Raw genomic sequence first — 19,244 nt, 5'->3', positions numbered from 1 at the left:
GTCCACTTCTCTTGATGGACTTGCAGTATAGGCCCCAGGATGCCCCCCGGCCCTTCATCTAAGAGCCCCTGACCCTAGTAAGCTACCCGGGGGTCCACCTCTCTCCCTGGACTATCAGTGTAGACCCCAGGGTGCCCCCAGGCCCTCCACTTAGGAGATTATGACCACAGCAAGCTACCAAGGAGTCCACCTCACTCCCTGGACTTGCAGTGTAGGCCCCAGGGTTCCCTTTGGCCCTCCTCCTAGGGGCCCCTGGCCCTAGCAAGCTAACCATGGGTCAACCTCTGTTCCTGGACTTGCAGTATAGCCCAAAGGGAGCCCCCAGGCACTCCACCTTTGGGCCCCTGACCCCACCAAGCTAACCAGGGGTCTACCGATGTCCCTGGACTTGCAGTATAGGCCCCAGGGTGCACCCTGGCCATCCACCTAGGGGCCTCTGACCCCAGCAAGCTACCCAGGAGTCCACCGATCTCCCTGGACTTGCAGTATAGAACCCAGGGTGCCCCCTGGCCCTTCACCTAGGGTCCTCTGACCCCAGCAAGCTACCCAGGTGTCCAACTCTCTCCCTGGACTTGCAGTACAGGCCCCAGGGTGTCCCCTGGACCTCCACCTAGGGGCCCCTGACCCCAGCAAGCTAATCAGGTGTCCACCTCTGTTCCTGGACTTGCAGTGTAGGCCCCAGGGTGGCCTCTTGCCCTCCACCTAGGGGTCTCTGACCCCAGCAAGCTACCCAGGGGTCCACCTCTCTTCCTGGACTTGCAGTATAGGCCCCAGGGTGCCCCCTGGCCCTCCACCTAGGGGCCTCTGACCCCAGCAAGCTACCCAGGGGTCCACCTCACTCCCTGGACTTGCAGTATAGGCCCCAGGGTCCCCCTTGCCCTCCACCTAGGGGTCTCAGACCCCAGCAAGCTACCCAGGGGTCCAACTCCCTCCCTGGACTTGCAGTGTAGGCCCCAGGGTGCCTCCTGGGCCTTCCACCTAGGGGCCTAAGACCCCAGCAAGCTACCCAGGGGTCCACCGATGTCCCTGGACTTGCAGTATAGGCCCCAGGGTGCCCCCTGGCCCTTAGCCTAGGGGCCTCTGAACCCAGCAAGCTACCCAAGGGTCAACCACCCTCCTTGGACTTGCAGTATAGGCTCCACAGTGCCCCCTGGCCCTCCGCCCAAGGGCCCCTGACCCCAGCAAGCTGCCCAGGGGTCCACCAATGTCCCTGGACTTGCAGTATAGGCCCCAGGGTGCCCCCTGGCCCTCCACCTAGGGGTCACTGACCCCAGCAAGCTAACCAGGGGTCCACCTCCCTCCCTGGACTTGCAGTGTAGGCCCCAGGGTGCCCCCTGGCCCTTCACCTAGGGCCCTTTGATAACAGCAAGCTACCCAGGGGTCCACCTCTCTTAATGGACTTGCAGTATAGGCCCCATGGTGCCCCCTGGCCCTCCACCTAGGGCCCCTGACCTCAGCAAGCTACCCAGGGGTCCACCAATGTCCCTGGATTTGCAGTATAGGCCCCAGGCTGCCCCTTGGCCCTCCACCTAGGGGCCTTTGACCCCAGCAAGCTACCCAGGGGTCCACCGATGTCCCTGGACTTGCAGTATAGACCCCAGGGTGCCCCTTGGCCCTCCACCTAGGGGCCTTTGACCCTAGCAAGCTACCCAGGGGTCCACTTTTCTTCCTGGACTTGCAGTATAGATCCCAGGATGCCCCCTGGCCCTCCACCTAAGAGTCCCTGACCCCAGCGAGCTACCTGGGGGTCCACATCTCTCCCTTGACTTGCAGTATAGGCCCCAGGGTGCCACCTGGCCCTCCACCTAGGTGCCTCTGAAGCCAGCAAGCTACCGAGGGGTCCACTGATGTCACAGGACTTGCACTACAGGCCCCAGGGAGCCCCTTGGCCCTTCACATAGGGGCCTCTGATCCCAGGAAGCTACCCAGGGGTCCACCTCCCTCCCTTGACTTTCATTGTAGGCCCCAGAGTGCCCCCTTGCCCTCCACCTAGGGGTCTCTGACAACAGCAAGCTACCCAGGGGTCCACCTCCCTCCCTGGACTTGCAGTATAGGCCCCCTTGGCTTTCCACCTAGGGGCCTCTGACCCCAGCAAACTCCCCAGGGGTCTACATCTCTCACTGGACTTGCAGTGTAGGCTCCAGGGTGCCAACTGGCCCTCCACCTAGGGGAACCTGACCCCAGCAAGCTACCGAGGGGTCCACCTCTCTCCCTGGACTAGCAGTATAGGTCCCAGGGTGCCCCCTGGGCCCTCCACCAAGGGGCGTCTGACAACAGCAAGCTACCCAGGGGTCCACCGATGTCCCTGGACTTGCAGTGTAGGCCCCAGGGTGCCCCCTGGCCCTCCACCTAGGAGCCTATGACCCAAGCAAGCTACCCAGGGGTCCACCTCTCTCCCTGGACTTGCAGTATAGCCCACAGGGTGCCAACTGGCCCTCCACCCAGGGGAACCTGACCCCAGCAAGCTACCCAGGGGTCCAACTCCCTCCTTGGGCTTGCAGTATAGGCCCCTGGGTGCCCCCTGGCCCTTCACCAAGGGGTCCCTGACCCCAGCAAGCTACCCAGGGGTCAACTTCACTTTCTGGACTTGCAGTATAGGCCCCAGGGTGCCCCCTGGCCCTTCACCTAGGGGCCTCTGACCCCAGCAAGCTACCCAGGGGTCCACCTTTCTTCCTGGACATGCAGTATAGGCCCCAGGGTGCCCCCTGGCCCTCCACCTAGGGGCCTCTGACCCCAGCAAGCTACCCAGGGGTCCACCGATGTCCCTGGACTTCAGGTATAGGCCCCAGAGTTCCCCATGGCACTCCACCTAGGGGTACCCTGACCCCAGCAAGCTACCCAGGGTCAACCTCTCTTCCTGGACTTGCAGTAAAGCTCACAGGGTGCCACCTAGCCCTCCACCTTGGGGTCCCAGACCCCAGCAATCTTCCCAGGGGTCCACCTCTCTTCCTGGACTTGCAGTTTAGGCTCCAGGGTGCCCCCTCTCTCTCCACCAAGGGGCCCCTGACCCCAGCAAGCTACCCAGTGGTCACTATCTCTTCCTGGGCTTGCAGTATAGCCCACAATGTGCCCCCTGGCCCTCCACCTAGGGGCCCCTCACCCCACCAAGCTACCCAGGGATCCACCTCCCTCCCTGGACTTGCAGCATAGGACCCAGGGTGCTCCCTGGCCTTCCACCTAAGGGCCCCTGATCCCAACAAGCTACCCAGGGGGCCACTTCTCTGCCTGGACTTGAGGTAAAAAACCAGAATGACCTTGGGGCCTCAACCTAGGGCCCTCTGACCCCAGCAAGCTTCCCAGGGGTTCATCTCTCTTCCTGGACTTGCTGTATAGGCCCCACGGTGGCCCCTGGCCCTCCACCTAGGGGCCTTTGACCCCAGCAAGCTACCCAGGGGTCCACCTCTCTCCCTGGACTTGCAGTATAGGCCCCAGGGTGCCCACTGGCCCTCCACCTAGGTGACCCTGACCCCAGCAAGCTGCCCAGGAGTCCACCTCACTCCCTGGACTTACAGTGTTGGCCCCAGGGTGCCCTTTGGCCTTCCACCTAGGGGCCCCTGACCCCAGCAAGCTAACCAGGGGTCCACCTCTGTTCCTGGACTTGCAGTATATCCCAGAGGGTGCCCCCAAGCCCTCCACCTAGGGGCCTCTGATCCCAACAAGCTACCCAGGGGGCCACTTCTCTGCCTGGACTTGCAGTATAAGCCCCAGAGTTCCCCCTGGCCCTCCACCTAGGGGTTTCTGACCCCAGCAAGCTACCCAGGGGTCAACCTCTCTTCCTAGACTTGCAGTGTAGGCCCTAGGTTGCCCCCTGGCCCTCCACCTAGGGGCCTCTGACCACAGCAAGCTACCCAGGGGACCACCTCTCACCTTGGACTTGCAGTATAGGCCCCAGGGTGCCCCCTGGCCCACCACCTAGGAGCCTCTGATCCCAACAAGCTACCCAGGGGGCCACTTCTCTGCCTGGACTTGCAGTAAAGCACTAGAATGACCTTGGGGCCTCAACCTAGGGCCCTCTGACCCCAGCAAGCTACCCAGGGGTTCATCTCTCTTCCTGGACTTGCTGTATAGGCCCCACGGTGGCCCCTGGCCCTCCACCTAGGGGCCTTTGACCCCAGCAAGCTACCCAGGGTTACACCTCTCTACCTGGACTTGCAGTGTAAGCCCCAGTTTGCCCCTTCTGACCCCAGCAAGCTACCCAGGGGGCCACCTCTCTGCCTGGACTTGCAGTAAAGCACCAGAGTGCCCCCTGGCCCTCCACCTAGGAGCCTCTGACCCAAGCAAGCTACCCAGGGGACCACCTCTCTTCCTGGACTTGCAATTAAAACCCCATGGTGCCCCCTGACCCTTCACCTAGGAGCCTCTGACCCCAGCAAGCTACCCAGGGGTCCACCTCTCTTCCTGGACTTGCAGTATAGGCCCCAGTGTGCGCCCTTGCCCTGCACCTGAGGCCTCTGACCCGAGCAAGCTACCCAGAAGACCACCTCTCAACTTGGACTTGCAGTATAGGCCCCACGTTGCCCCCTGGCCCTCCAACTAAGTGCCCCTGACCCCAGGAAGCTAACGAAGGGTCCACTGATGTCCCTGGACTTGCAGTATAGACCCCAGGGTGCCCCTTGGCCCTCCACCTAAAAGCCCCTGACCCCAGCAAGCTACTGAGGGGTCCACTTCTCTCCCTGGACTTGCAGTGTAGGCAGCAGGGTGCCCCCAGGCCCTCCACTTAGGAGACTATGACCACAGCAAGCTACCAAGGAGTCCACCTCACTCCCTGGACTTGCAGATTAGGCGTTAGGGTGCCCTTTGGCCCTCCACTTAGGGGCCCCTGACCCTAGCAAGCTAACCAGGGGTCAACCTCTGTTCCTGGACTTGCAGTATAGCCCAGAGGGAGCCCCCAGGCCCTCCACCTTTGCGCCCCTGACCCCACTAAGCTAACCAGGGGTCTACCGATGTCCCTGGACTTGCAGTATAGACCCCAGGATGCCCCCTGGCCCTCCAACTAAGAGCCCCTGACCCCAGCAAGCTACCCAGGAGTCCAGCTCTCTCCCTAGACTTGCAGTATAGGCCCCAGGGTGTCCCCTGGACCTCCACCTAGGCGCCTCTGACCCCAGCAAACTACCCAGGGGTCCACCGATGTCCCTTAATATGCAGTAAAGGCCCCAGGGTGCCACTTGGCCCTCCACCTAGGGGTCTCTGACCCCAGCAAGCTACCCAGGGGTCCACCTCTCTCCCTGGACTTGCAGTATAGGCCCCAGGGTGCCCCCTGGCCCTCCACCTAGGCGCTTCTGACCCCAGCAAGCTACCCAGGGGTCCACCTCTCTCCCTGGACTTGCAGTATAGGCCCCGGGTGCCCCCTGGCCCTCCACCTAGGGGCCTCTGACCCCAGCAAGCTACCCAGGGGTCCACCTTTCTTCCTGGACATGCAGTTAAAGCCCCAGGGTGCCCCCTGGCCCTCCACCTAGGGGCCTCTGACCCCAGCAAGCTACCCAGGGGTCCACCGATCTTCCTGGACTTGCGGTATAGGCCCCAGGGATCCCCCTGGCCCTCCACCTAAGGGCCCCTGACCCCAGCAAGCTACCCAGGGGTCCACCGATGTCCCTGGACTTCAGGTATAGGCCCCAGAGTTCCCCATGGCACTCCACCTTGGGGCCCCTGACCCCAGCAAGCTACCCAGGGTCAACCTCTCTTCCTGGACTTGCAGTATAGCTCACAGGGTGCCACCTGGCCCTCCACCTTGGGGTCCCAGACCCCAGCAAGCTACCCAGGGGTCCACTTCTCTTCCTCGACTTGCAGTATAGACCCCAGGGTGCCCCCTGGCCTTCCACCTAACGGTCCCTGACCCCAGCAAGCTACCCAGTGGTCCATATCTCTTCCTGGGCTTGCAGTATAGCCCCCAATGTGCCCCCTGGCCCTCCACCTAGGTCCCCCTCACCCCAACAAGCTACCCAGGGATCCACCTCCCTCCCTGGACTTGCAGCATAGGACCCAGGGTGCCCACTGGCCTTCCACCTAAGGGCCCCTGACCCCAGCAAGCTACCCAGGGGTCCACCGATGTCCCTGGACTTGCAGTATAAGCCCCAGGGTGCTGGTTGGCCCTCCACCTAGTGGTCTCTGACCCCAGCAAGCTACCGAGGGGTCCACCTCCCTCCCTGGACTAGCAGTATAGGTCCCAGGGTGTCCCCTTGGCCCTCCACCTAGGGGCCTCTGAACCCAGCAAGCTATCCAGGGGTCCACCGATCTCCCTGGACTTGCAGTATAGGCCCCAGGGTGCCACCTGGCCCTCCACCTAGGGGCCCCTGACCCCAGCAAGCTACCCAGGGGTCCACCGATGTCCCTGGACATGCAGTATAGGACCCAGAGTTCCCCGTGGCACTCCACCTAGGGGCCCCTGACCCCAGCAAGCTACCCAGGGTTCAACCTCTCTTCCTGGACTTGCAGTATAGCCCACAGGGTGCTCCTTGGCCCTCCACCTATGGGCATCTGACCCCAGCAAGCTACCCAGGGGTCCACCTCCCTCCCTGGACTTGCAGTAAAGCACCAGAATGACCTTGGGGCCTCAACCTAGGGCCCTCTGACCCCAGCAAGCTACCCAGGGGTTCATCTCTCTTCCTGGACTTGCTGTATAGGCCCCACTGTGGCCCCTGGCCCTCCACCTAGGGGCCTTTGACCCCAGCAAGCTACCCAGGGGTCCACCTCTCTCCCTGTACTTGCAATATAGGCCCCAGGGTGCCCACTGGCCCTCCACCTAGGTGACCCTGACCCCAGCAAGCTACCCAGGGGTCCACCGATGTCCCTGGACTTGCAGTATAAGCCCCAGGGTGCTCGTTGGCCCTCCACCTAGGGGCCTCTGACCCCAGCAAGCTACCCAGGGGTCCACCTTTCTTCCTGGACTTGCAGTATAGGCCCCAGGGTGCCCCCTGGCCCTCCACCTAGGGGCCTCTGAACCCAGCAAGCTATCCAGGGGTCCACCGATCTCCTTGGACTTGCAGTATAGGCCCCAGGGTGCCACCTGGCCCTCCACCTAGGGGCCCCTGACCCCAGCAAGCTACCCAGGGGTCCACCGATGTCCCTGGACATGCAGTATAGGCCCCAGAGTTCCCCGTGGCACTCCACCTAGGGGCCCCTGACCCCAGCAAGCTACCCAGGGTTCAACCTCTCTTCCTGGACTTGCAGTATAGCCCACAGGGTGCTCCCTGGCCCTCCACCTAGGGGCCCCTGACCCCAGCAAGCTACCCAGGGGTCCACCTCCCTCCCTGGACTTGCAGTAAAGGCCCCATGCTGCCCCCTGGCCCTCCACCAAGGGGTCCCTGACCCCTGCAAGCTACCCAGGGGTCCACCTCTCTTCCTGGTCTTGCAGTATACTCTCCAGGGTGCCCCCTATCCATCCACCTAGGGGCCCCTGACCCCATCAAGCTACCCAGTGGTCCATATCTCTTCCTTGGCTAGCAGTATAACCCACAATGTGCACCCTGGTTCTCCACCTGAGGGCCCCTCACCCCAACAAGCTACCCAGGGGTACACCTCTCTCCCTGGGCTTGCAGTATAGGCCCCAAGGGACCTCCTGGCTTTCCACCTAGGGGCCTCTGACCCCAGCAAGCTACCCAGGGGTCCACCTCTCTCCCTGGGCTTGCAGTATAGGCCCCAGGGTGCCCCCTCTCCCTCCACCCAAGGGCCTCTGACCCCAGCAAGCTACCCAGGGGTCCACCTCTCTCCCTGGGCTTGCAGTATAGGCCCCAGGGTGCCCACTCTCCCTCCACCCATGGGCCTCTGACCCCAGCAAGCTACCCAGGGGTCCACCTCTCTCCCTGGACTTGCAGTATAAGCTTAACGGTGGCCCACTGCCCTCCACCTAGGGGCCCATGACCCCAGCAAGCTACCCAAATGTCCACCTCTCTCCCTGGACTTGCAGTATAGGCCCCAGCGTGCCCCCTGGACCTCCACATAGGTGCCTCTGACCCCAGCAAACTACCCAGGGGTCCACCGATGTCCCTGGACTTGCAGTGTAGGCCCCAGGGTGCCCCTTTGCCCTCCACCAAAGGGTCTCTGACCCCAGCAAGCTACCCAAGGGTCCACTTCTCTCCCTGGACTTGCAGTGTAGAACCCAGGGTGCCCCCTGGCCCTCCACCTAGGAGCCTATGACCCCAGCAAGCTGCCCAGGAGTCCACCTCACTCCCTGGACTTGCAGTGTTGGCCCCAGGGTGCCCTTTGGCCTTCCACCCAGGGGCCCCTGACCCCAGCAAGCTAACCAGGGGGCTACTTCTCTGCCTGGACTTGCAGTATAAGCCCCAGGGTGCCCCCTGGCCCTCCACCTAGGGGTCTCTGACCCCAGCAAGCTACCCAGGGGTCAACCTCTCTTCCTAGACTTGCAGTGTAGGCCCTAGGTTGCCCCCTGGCCCTCCACCTAGGGGCCTCTGATCCCAACAAGCTACCCAGGGGGCCACTTCTCTGCCTGGACTTGCAGTAAAGCACCAGAATGACCTTGGGGCCTCAACCTAGGGCCCTCTGACCCAAGCAAGCTACCCAAGGGTTCATCTCTCTTCCTGGACTTGCTGTATAGGCCCCACAGTGGCCCCTGGCCCTCCACCTAGGGGCCTTTGACCCCAGCAAGCTACCCAGGGGTCCACCTCTATCCCTGTACTTGCAGTATAGGCCCCAGGGTGCCCACTGGCCCTCCACCTAGGTGACCCTGACCCCAGCAAGCTACCCAGGGGTCCACCTCACTCCCTGGACTTGCAGTGCAGGCCCCATGGTGCCCCCTTGCCCCCCACCTAGGGGTGTCTGACCCCAGCAAGCAACCCAGGGTTACACCTCTCTACCTGGACTTGCAGTGTAAGCCCCAGTTTGCCCCTTCTGACCCCAGCAAGCCACCCAGGGAGCCACCTCTCTGCCTGGACTTGCAGTAAAGCACCAGAGTGCCCCCTGGCCCTCCACCTAGGAGCTTCTGACCCCAGCAAGCTACCCAGGGGTCCACCTCTCTTCCTGGACTTGCAATTAAAACCCCATGGTGCCCCCTGACCCTCCACCTAGGGGCCTCTGACCCCAGCAAGCTACCCAGGGGTCCACCTCTCTCCCTGTACTTGCAGTATAGGCCCCAGGGTGCCCACTGGCCCTCCACCTAGGTGACCCTGACCCCAGCAAGCTACCCAGGGGTCCACCTCTCTCCCTGTACTTGCAGTATAAGCCCCAGGGTGCTCGTTGGCCCTCCACCTAGGGGTCTCTGACCCCAGCAAGCTACCGAGGGGTCCACCTTCCTCCCTGGACTAGCAGTATAGGTCCCAGGGTGTCCCCTGGGCCCTCCACCTAGGGGCCTCTGACCCCAGCAAGCTACCCAGGGGTCCACCTTTCTTCCTGGACTTGCAGTATAGGCCCCAGGGTGCCCCCTGGCCCTCCACCTAAGGGCCTCTGAACCCCGCAAGCTATCCAGGGGTCCACCGATGTCCCAGGACTTGCAGTGTAGGCCCCAGTGTGCCCCTTTGCCCTCCACCAAAGGGTCTCTGACCCCAGCAAGCTACCCAAGGGTACACTTCTCTCCCTGGACTTGCAGTGTAGGCCCCAGTGTGCCCCCTGGCCCTCCACCTAGGAGCCTATGACCCCAGCAAGCTGCCCAGGAGTCCACCTCACTCCCTGGACTTGCAGTGTTGGCCCCAGGGTGCCCTTTGGCCTTCCACCTAGGGGCCCCTGACCCCAGCAAGCTACCCAGGGGTCCACCTCTCTTCCTGGACTTGCAATTAAAACCCCATGGTGCCCCCTGACCCTCCACCTAGGGGCCTCTGACCCCAGCAAGCTACCCAGGGGTCCACCTCTCTCCCTGTACTTGCAGTATAGGCCCCAGGGTGCCCACTGGCCCTCCACCTAGGTGACCCTGACCCCAGCAAGCTACCCAGGGGTTCATCTCTCTTCCTGGACTTGCTGTATAGGCCCCACGGTGGCCCCTGGCCCTCCACCTAGGAGCCTATGACCCCAGCAAGCTGCCCAGGAGTCCACCTCACTCCCTGGACTTGCAGTGTTGGCCCCAGGGTGCCCTTTGGCCTTCCACCTAGGGGCCCCTGACCCCAGCAAGCTAACCAGGGGTCCACCTCTGTTCCTGGACTTGCAGTATAGCCCAGAGGGTGCCCCCAAGCCCTCCACCTAGGGGCTTCTGATCCCAACAAGCTACCCAGGGGGCCACTTCTCTGCCTGGACTTGCAGTATAAGCCCCAGGGTGCCCCCTGGCCCTCCACCCAGGGGTCTCTGACCCCAGCAAGCTACCCAGGGGTCAACCTCTCTTCCTAGACTTGCAGTGTAGGCCCTAGGTTGCCCCCTGGCCCTCCACCTAGGGGCCTCTGATCCCAACAAGCTACCCAGGGGGCCACTTCTCTGCCTGGACTTGCAGTAAAGCACCAGAATGACCTTGGGGCCTCAACCTAGGGCCCTCTGACCCCAGCAAGCTACCCAGGGGTTCATCTCTCTTCCTGGACTTGCTGCATAGGCCCCACGGTGGCCCCTGGCCCTCCACCTAGGGGCCTTTGACCCCAGCAAGCTACCCAGGGGTCCACCTCTCTCCCTGGACTTGCAGTATAGTCCCCAGGGTGCCCACTGGCCCTCCACCTAGGTAACCCTGACCCCAGCAAGCTACCCAGGGGTCCACCTCACTCCCTGGACTTGCAGTAAAGGCCCCATGGTGCCCCCTTGCCCTCCACCTAGGGGTGTCTGACCCCAGCAAGCTACCCAGGGGGCCACCTCTCTGCCTGGACTTGCAGTGAAGCACCAGAGTGCCCCCTGGCCCTCCACCTAGGAGCCTCTGACCCCAGCAAGCTACACAGGGGTCCACCTCTCTTCCTGGACTTGCAATTAAAACCCCATGGTGCCCCCTGACCCTCCACTTAGGGGCCTCTGACCCCAGCAAGCTACCCAGGGGTCCACCTCTCTTCCTGGACTTGCAGTATAGGCCCCAGGGTGTGCCCTTGCCCTGCACCTGAGGCCTCTGACCCGAGCAAGCTACCCAGAAGACCACCTCTCAACTTGGACTTGCAGTTTAGGCCCCACGGTGCCCCCTGGCCCTCCACCTAGGTGACCCTGACCCCAGCAAGCTACCCAGGGGTCCACCTCTGTCCCTGGACTTGCAGTGTAAGCCCCAGGGTGCTCGTTGGCCCTCCACCTAGGGGTTTCTGACCCCAGCAAGCTACCGAGGGGTCCACCTCCCTCCCTGGACTAGCAGTATAGGTCCCAGGGTGTCCCCTGGGCCCTCCACCTAGGGGCCCCTGACCCCAGCAAGCTACCCAGGGGTCCACCTTTCTTCCTGGACTTGCAGTATAGGCCCCAGGGTGCCCCCTGGCCCTCCACCTAGGGGCCTCTGAACATAGCAAGCTATCCAGGGGTCCACCGATCTCCCTGGACTTGCAGTATAGGCCCCAGGGTGCCACCTGGCCCTCCACCTAGGGGCCCCTGACCCCAGCAAGCTACCCAGGGGTCCACCGATGTCCCTGGACTTGCAGTATAGGCCCCAGAGTTCCCCGTGGCACTTCAACTAGGGGCCCCTGACCCCAGCAAGCTACCCAGGGGTCAACCTCTTTTCCTGGACTTGCAGTATAGCCCACAGGGTGCTCCTTGGCCCTCCACCTTTGGGCCTCTTACCCCAGCAAGCTACCCAGGGGTCCACCTCCCTCCCTGGACTTGCAGTAAAGGCCCCATGGTGCCCCCTGGCCCTCCACCTAGGGGTCCCTGTCCCCTGCAAGCTACCCAGGGGTCCACCTCTCTTCCTGGTCTTGCAGTATACTCTCCAGGGTGCCCCCTATCCATCCACCTAGGGGCCCCTGACCCCAGCAAGCTACCCAGTGGTCCATATCTCTTCCTGGGCTTGCAGTATAGCCCACAATGTGCCCCCTGGTTCTCCACCTGAGGGCCCCTCACCCCAACAAGCTACCCAGGGGTTCACCTCTCTCCCTGGGCTTGCAGTATAGGCCCCAGGGTGCCCCCTGGCCCTCCACCAAGGGGCCTCTGACCCCAGCAAGCTACCCAGGGGTCCAACTCCCTCCCTGGACTTGCAGTAAAGGCCCCATGCTGCCCCCTGGCCCTCCACCTAGGGGTCCCTGACCCCTGCAAGCTAACCAGGGGTCCACCTCTCTTCCTGGTCTTGCAGTATACTCTCCAGGGTGCCCCCTATCCATCCACCTAGGGGCCCCTGACCCCATCAAGCTACCCAGTGGTCCATATCTCTTCCTTGGCTAGCAGTATAGCCCACAATGTGCACCCTGGTTCTCCACCTGAGGGCCCCTCACCCCAACAAGCTACCCAGGGGTACACCTCTCTCCCTGGGCTTGCAGTATAGGCCCCAAGGGCCCTCCTGGCTTTCCACCTAGGGGCCTCTGACCCCAGCAAGCTACCCAGGGGTCCACCTCTCTCCCTGGGCTTGCAGTATAGGCCCCAGGGTGCCCCCTCTCCCTCCACCCAAGGGCCTCTGACCCCAGCAAGCTACCCAGGGGTCCACCTCTCTCCCTGGGCTTGCAGTATAGGCCCCAGGGTGCCCACTCTCCCTCCACCCATGGGCCTCTGACCCCAGCAAGCTACCCAGGGGTCCACCTCTCTCCCTGGACTTGCAGTATAAGCTTAACGGTGGCCCACTGCCCTCCACCTAGGGGCCCATGACCCCAGCAAGCTACCCAGATGTCCACCTCTCTCCCTGGACTTGCAGTATAGGCCCCAGCGTGCCCCCTGGACCTCCACATGGGTGCCTCTGACCCCAGCAAACTACCCAGGGGTCCACCGATGTCCCTGGACTTGCAGTGTAGGCCCCAGGGTGCCCCTTTGCCCTCCACCAAAGGGTCTCTGACCCCAGCAAGCTACCCAAGGGTCCACTTCTCTCCCTGGACTTGCAGTGTAGAACCCAGGGTGCCCCCTGGCCCTCCACCTAGGAGCCTATGACCCCAGCAAGCTGCCCAGGAGTCCACCTCTGTCCCTGGACTTGCAGTATAAGCCCCAGGGTGCCCTTTGGCCTTCCACCCAGGGGCCCCTGACCCCAGCAAGCTAACCAGGGGGCCACTTCTCTGCCTGGACTTGCAGTATAAGCCCCAGGGTGCCCCCTGGCCCTCCACCTAGGGGTCTCTGACCCCAGCAAGCTACCCAGGGGTCAACCTCTCTTCCTAGACTTGCAGTGTAGGCCCTAGGTTGCCCCCTGGCCCTCCACCTAGGGGCCTCTGATCCCAACAAGCTACCCAGGGGGCCACTTCTCTGCCTGGACTTGCAGTAAAGCACCAGAATGACCTTGGGGCCTCAACCTAGGGCCCTCTGACCCCAGCAAGCTACCCAAGGGTTCATCTCTCTTACTGGACTTGCTGTATAGGCCCCACAGTGGCCCCTGTCCCTCCACCTAGGGGCCTTTGACCCCAGCAAGCTACCCAGGGGTCCACCTCTCTCCCTGTACTTGCAGTATAGGCCCCAGGGTGCCCACTGGCCCTCCACCTAGGTAACCCTGACCCCAGCAAGCTACCCAGGGGTCCACCTCACTCCCTGGACTTGCAGTAAAGGCCCCATGGTGCCCCCTTGCCCCCCACCTAGGGGTGTCTGACCCCAGCAAGCAACCCAGGGTTACACCTCTCTACCTGGACTTGCAGTGTAAGCCCCAGTTTGCCCCTTCTGACCCCAGCAAGCTACCCAGGGGGCCACCTCTCTGCCTGGACTTGCAGTAAAGCACCAGAATGCCCCCTGGCCCTCCACCTAGGAGCTTCTGACCCCAGCAAGCTACCCAGGGGTCCACCTCTCTTCCTGGACTTGCAATTAAAACCCCATGGTGCCCCCTGACCCTCCACCTAGGGGCCTCTGACCCCAGCAAGCTACCGAGGGGTCCACCTCCCTCCCTGGACTAGCAGTATAGGTCCCAGGGTGTCCCCTGGGCCCTCCACCTAGGGGCCTCTGACCCCAGCAAGCTACCCAGGGGTCCACCTTTCTTCCTGGACTTGCAGTATAGGCCCCGGGGTGCCCCCTGGCCCTCCACCTAAGGGCCTCTGAACCCAGCAAGCTACCGAGGGGTCCACCTCTCTTCCTGGACTTGCAATTAAAACCCCATGGTGCCCCCTGACCCTCCACCTAGGGGCCTCTGACCCCAGCAAGCTACCCAGGGGTCCACCTCTCTTCCTGGACTTGCAGTATAGGCCCCAGGGTGCGCCCTTGCCCTGCACCTGAGGCCTCTGACCCGAGCAAGCAACCCAGAAGACCACCTCTCAACTTGGACTTGCAGTATAGGCCCCACGGTGCCCCCTGGCCCTCCACCTAGGTGACCCTGACCCCAGCAAGCTACCCAGGGGTCCACCTCTGTCCCTGGACTTGCAGTATAAGCCCCAGGGTGCTCGTTGGCCCTCCACCTAGGGGTCTCTGACCCCAGCAAGCTACCGAGGGGTCCACCTCCCTCCCTGGACTAGCAGTATAGGTCCCAGGGTGTCCCCTGGGCCCTCCACCTAGGGGCCTCTGACCCCAGCAAGCTACCCAGGGGTCCACCTTTCTTCCTGGACTTGCAGTATAGGCCCCAGGGTGCCCCCTGGCCCTCCACCTAAGGGCCTCTGAACCCAGCAAGCTATCCAGGGGTCCACCGATGTCCCAGGACTTGCAGTGTAGGCCCCAGGGTGCCCCTTTGCCCTCCACCAAAGGGTCTCTGACCCCAGCAAGCTACCCAAGGGTCCACCTCTGTTCCTGGACTTGCAGTATAGCCCAGAGGGTGCCCCCAAGCCCTCCACCTAGGGGCCTCTGATCCCAACAAGCTACCCAGGGGGCCACTTCTCTGCCTAGACTTGCAGTATAAGCCCCAGGGTGCCCCTGGCCCTCCACATAGGGGTCTCTGACCCCAGCAAGCTACCCAGGGGTCAACCTCTCTTCCTAGACTTGCAGTGTAGGCCCTAGGTTGCCCCCTGGCCCTCCACCTAGGGGCCTCTGATCACAACAAGCTACCCAGGGGGCCACTTCTCTGCCTGGACTTGCAGTAAAGCACCAGAATGACCTTAGGGCCTCAACCTAGGGCCCTCTGACCCCAGCAAGCTACCCAGGGGTTCATCTCTCTTCCTGGACTTGCTGTATAGGCCCCACGGTGGCCCCTGGCCCTCCACCTAGGGGCCTTTGACCCCAGCAAGCTACCCAGGGGTCCACCTCTCTCCCTGGACTTGCAGTATAGGCCCCAGGGTGCCCACTGGCCCTCCACCTAGGTGACCCTGACTCCAGCAAGCTACCCAGGGGTCCACCTCACTCCCTGGACTTGCAGTAAAGGCCCCATGGTGCCCCCTTGCCCTCCACCTAGGGGTGTCTGACCCCAGCAAGCTACCCAGGGTTACACCTCTCTACCTGGACTTGCAGTGTAAGCCCCAGTTTGCCCCTTCTGACCCCAGCAAGCTACCCAGGGGGCCACCTCTCTGCCTGGACTTGCAGTAAAGCACCAGAGTGCCCCCTGGCCCTCCACCTAGGAGCCTCTGACCCCAGCAAGCTACACAGGGGTCCACCTCTCTTCCTGGACTTGCAATTAAAACCCCATGGTGCCCCCTGACCCTCCACCTAGGGGCCTCTGACCCCAGCAAGCTACCCAGGGGTCCACCTCTCTTCCTGGACTTGCAGTATAGGCCCCAGGGTGTGCCCTTGCCCTGCACCTGAGGCCTATGACCCGAGCAAGCTACCCAGAAGACCACCTCTCAACTTGGACTTGCAGTTTAGGCCCCACGATGCCCCCTGGCCCTCCACCTAGGTGACCCTGACCCCAGCAAGCTACCCAGGGGTCCACCTCTGTCCCTGGACTTGCAGTATAAGCCCCAGGGTGCTCGTTGGCCCTCCACCTAGGGGTTTCTGACCCCAGCAAGCTACCGAGGGGTCCACCTCCCTCCCTGGACTAGCAGTATAGGTCCCAGGGTGTCCCCTGGGCCCTCCACCTAGGGGCCCCTGACCCCAGCAAGCTACCCAGGGGTCCACCGATGTCCCTGGACTTGCAGTATAGGCCCCAGAGTTCCCCGTGGCACTCCAACTAGGGGCCCCTGACCCCAGCAAGCTACCCAGGGGTCAACCTCTCTTCCTGGACTTGCAGTATAGCCCACAGGGTGCTCCTTGGCCCTCCACCTTTAGGCCTCTGACCCCAGCAAGCTACCCAGGGGTCCACCTCCCTCCCTGGTCTTGCAGTAAAGGCCCCATGGTGCCCCCTGGCCCTCCACCTAGGGGTCCCTGACCCCTGCAAGCTACCCAGGGGTCCACCTCTCTTCCTGGTCTTGCAGTATACTCTCCAGGGTGCCCCCTATCCATCCACCTAGGGGCCCCTGACCCCAGCAAGCTACCCAGTGATCCATATCTCTTCCTGGGCTTGCAGTATAGCACACAATGTGCCCCCTGGTTCTCCACCTGAGGGCCCCTCACCCCAACAAGCTACCCAGGGGTTCACCTCTCTCCCTGGGCTTGCAGTATAGGCCCCAAGGGACCTCCTGGCTTTCCACCTAGGGGCCTCTGACCACAGCAAGCTTCCCAGGGGTCCACCTCCCTTCCTGGACTTGCAGTATAGGGCCCAGTGTGCCCCCTTGCCCTCCAATTAACAGTCTCTGACCCCAGCAAGCTACCCAGGGGTCCACCTCTCTCCCTGGGTTTGCAGTTTAGGCCCCAGGGTGCCCCCTCTCCCTCCACCCAAGGGCCTCTGACCCCAGCAAGCTACCCAGGGGTCCACCTCTCTCCCTGGACTTGCAGTATAGGCCCCGGGTGCCCCCTGGCCCTCCACCTAGGGGCCTCTGACCCCAGCAAGCTACCCAGGGGTCCACCTTTCTTCCTGGACATGCAGTATAGGCCCCACGGTGCCCCCTGGCCCTCCACCTAGGGGCCTCTGACCCCAGCAAGCTACCCAGGGGTCCACCGATCTCCCTGGACTTGCGGTATAGGCCCCAGGGTTCCCCCTGGCCCTCCACCTAAGGGCCCCTGACCCCAGCAAGCTACCCAGGGGTCCACTATGTCCCTGGACTTCAGGTATAGGCCCCAGAGTTCCCCATGGCACTCCACCTAGGGAACCCTGACCCCAGCAAGCTACCCAGGGTCAACCTCTCTTCCTGGACTTGCAGTATAGCTCACAGGGTGCCACCTGGCCCTCCACCTTGGGGTCCCAGACCCCAGCAATCTTCCCAGGGGTCCACCTCTCCTTCCTGGACTTGCAGTATAGACCCCAGGGTGCCCCCTGGCCCCCCACCTAAGAGCCCCTGACCCCAGCAATCTTCCCGGTGGTCCACCTCTCTCCCTGGACTTGCAGTGTAGGCCCCAGGGTACCCCCTGGCCCTCCACCTAGGGGCCTATAACCCAAGCAAGCTACCCTGGGGTCCACCTCTCTCCCTGGACTTGCAGTATAGGCCCCAGGGTGCCCCCTCTGGCCCTCCACCTATGGGGCCACTGACCCAAGCAAGCTACGCAGGGGTCCACATCTGTTCCTGGACTATCAGTAAAGACCCCGGGGTGCCCCCTGGCCCTCCACCTAGGGGCCCTGACCCGAGCAAGCTACCTAGGGGTCCACCCCTCTCCCTGGACTTGCAGTTTAGTCCCCAGGGTGCCCCCTGGCTTTCCACCTAGGGGCCCCTGACCCCAGCAAGCTACTGAGGGGTCCACCGATGTCCCTGGACTTGCAGTATAGGAGCCAGGGTGCCCCCTGGCACTCGACCTAGGGGCCACTGACCCCAGCAAGCCACCCAGGAGTCCACCTCTCTCCCTGGACTTGCAGTATAGGCCCCAGAGTGCCCCTGGCCCTCCAACTAGGCGCCTTTGACCCCAAAAAGCTACCCAGGGTTCCACCGATGTTCCTGGACTTGCAGTATAGGCCCCAGGGTGCCCCCTTGCCCTCCATCTAGGGGCCTCTGACCCTAGCAAGCTACCCAGGGGTCCACCGATGTCCCTGGACTTGCAATATATTCCCCAAGGTGCCCCTTGGCCCTCCACCTAAGGGCCCCTGACCCCGGCAAGCTACCCAGGGGTCCACCTCCCTCCCTGGACTTGCATCGTAGGCCCCAGGGTGCCCCCTTGCCCTCCACCTAGGGGCCTCTGACCCCAGCAAGCTACCCGGGGGTCCACATCTCTTCCTTGACTTGCAGTATAGCCCCCAGGGTGACCCCTGTTCCTCCATCTAGGGGCCCTTGACCCCAGCAAGCTACCCAGGGGTCCACCGATGTCCCTGGACTTGCAGTATAGGCCCTAGGTGCCCCGTGGCCCTCCATCTAGGAGCCTCTGACACCATCAAGCTACCCAGGGGTCTACCATTGTCCTTGGACTTTCAATATATTCCCCAGGGTGCCCCCAGGCCCTCCACCTAGGGGCCCCTGACCCCAGCAAGCTACCCAGGGGTCCACCTCCCTCCCTGGACTTGCAGTGTAGGTCTCAGGGTGCCCCCTTGCCCTCCACCCAGGGCACTTTGACCCCAGCAAGCTACCCAGGGGTCCACCTCTCTCCCTAGACTTACATTATGGGCCCCAGGGTATCCCCTGGCCCTCCACCTTGGGGCCTCTGACCCCAGCAAGCTAACCAGGGGTCCTCCTCTCTCCCTGGACTTGCAGTGTAGGCCCCAGGGTGCCCCCTGGCCCTCCACCTAGGGGCCTCTCACCCCAGCAAGCTACCCAGGGGTTCACCTCTCTCCCTGGACTTGCAGTATAGCCCACAGGGTGCCCCCTCTGGCCCTCCGCCTATGGGGCCACTGACCCAAGCAAGCTACGCAGGGGTCCACATCTGTTCCTGGACTATCAGTAAAGACCCCGGGGTGCCCGCTGGCCCTCCACCTAGGGGCCTCTGACCCCAGTAAGCTACCCAGGGGTCCAACTTTCTCCCTGGACTTGCAGTGTAGGCCCCAGGGTGCCGCCTGGCACTCCGCCTAGAAGCCTATGACCCCAGCAAGCTACCAAGGAGTCCATCTCACTCCCTGGACTTGCAGTATAGGCCCCAGGGTGCCCCCTGGCCCTCCACATAGGAGCCTCTGACCCCAGCAAGCTACCCAGGGGTCCACCTCTCTCTCAGGACTTGCATTTTAGGCCCCAGGGTGCCCCCTGGCCCTCCACCTAGGGGCCTTTGACCCCAGCAAGCTACCCAGGGGTACAACTCTCTCCCTGTACTTGCAGTATAGGCCCCAGGGTGCCCCCTGGCCCTCCACCTAGGGGCCTTTGACCCCAGCAAGCTACCCAGGGGTACACCTCTCTCCCTGTACTTGCAGTATAGGCCCCAGGGTGCCCCCTGAACCTCCACCTAGGGGCCTCTGACCCCAGCAAGCTACCCAGGGTTCCACCTCTCTCCCTGTACTTGCA

The sequence above is a fragment of the Danio rerio genome, chromosome 22, assembly GCF_049306965.1.
Source record: "Danio rerio strain Tuebingen ecotype United States chromosome 22, GRCz12tu, whole genome shotgun sequence".
Classification (NCBI taxonomy): Eukaryota; Metazoa; Chordata; class Actinopteri; order Cypriniformes; family Danionidae; genus Danio; species Danio rerio.
The sequence above is the reverse complement of the archived record's forward strand: the minus strand, read 5'-3'. Positions refer to the sequence as shown.